Here is a 1428-nt window from a genome sequence, read left to right as displayed (position 1 = left end):
AACCTTTTTTGTTGTTATATACCTGGATGACTGAGAAAACAAACTTTATGATCTGATTCAGTTTCCGGTAGTTTTAGCTACATGACTACAACTCCCAACATTCACGCACCCACCCATTATAGAACACAAGATGGCGAGATATTATTGGTTGAGAGCTGGGTCACATGATAAGAGTAGGACTTCCCATTCGTTGATGGTGATGATGACTCCAGGAGGTGTGGCCGAGCTCTGAAGAAGATGGGTTGTCTGTTTACGTTCTGGGCCATTGTTCGTGACCGCATGGTGGAGATACAATGGCCCAGGGCTGGTGATCTTGTACTTTACATGTAAAATAAACCTTCTGAAATGGAAGACAATCGCTCCTCCTCTCCCTGCTTCAGATCAGAAGACATTCTTTCAGCGCCGAATACACAAAAAATAACCCGAACGGAGTGTTTACATGACACTTTTATTCCGACCGGCCATTTGATCCGGTTACTTATGTCCATGTAAACATACCCAGTGTGACTGATCCATAAGGACAGGAGATGATTTTAAATATCTGCCATGTTTCCTCTTATTTCAGCTCCTTTATTATTTATTTATTTTACATTATATTTAGAATTCCTGAACCATTTGAAAGGCTTGTTGAAGTTTATTTTTTTTTACGTTTGACCAAAGTTGTCAACCTATTGATGTTGTCAGTTTCAGCATCTTTATTATTATTTATTTTACATGTTTGACCAAGCTTGTGAAGCTACTGGTGTGTTTGTGTGCTGTACTGGTGCACAGTTTTCAATAAATGTGTAAGTCAGTCTATTTAAAAAGCTTTAAAGTTAACCCAGCAATTTTCTCCCCCGGTATCGGATCGGTATCGGTCGTTACTAAACATCGGGTATCGGTATTGGAAGTGAAAAAAACCTGGATCTGTGCATCCCTAGACTAAACAGTGCAGGGCTATTCAACTATATTGCTCAGGAGCCAGACATCCAGCAGTTATTTGTTATACAGTTTAAAATCTAATTTTATTTAATAAAAATGAACCGAACTGAGCGCACTTGTGGGCCAAATTTGGCCCCTCGGCCGCCAGTTGAATAGCCCTAAAATCTTTTTTACATAGTGTCTCATGGTTAAATACACACACAGGGCATATTTTCAATTCTGCAATTAACACAATGTTCTTTGAAAATTTTTTATTTTATTTTTTTACATATTTTCACCCGTCAACTCGTCCAAATATGCTACGAGTTCTGTTTTTTCCCCTGGATCTCACAAACAACACTGACACTAATTGGGCGGACCTCTGAGACGGAGAACACGAGAGGGTTGAGGGAACATAATGTCACACTCGTACTGTACAGCGTGAACCCGCTCAGACTCGGGAGCATTGTTTATGTGGTGCAAAAAAAAAAGAAGAGTCTAATTTTGCTTAAACATCAAGAACACGGA

The sequence above is a fragment of the Nematolebias whitei genome, chromosome 23, assembly GCF_014905685.2.
Source record: "Nematolebias whitei isolate Nwh7 chromosome 23, NemWhi1, whole genome shotgun sequence".
In the NCBI taxonomy this organism is placed as follows: Eukaryota; Metazoa; Chordata; class Actinopteri; order Cyprinodontiformes; family Rivulidae; genus Nematolebias; species Nematolebias whitei.
Note: the sequence above shows the minus strand (reverse complement) of the source record.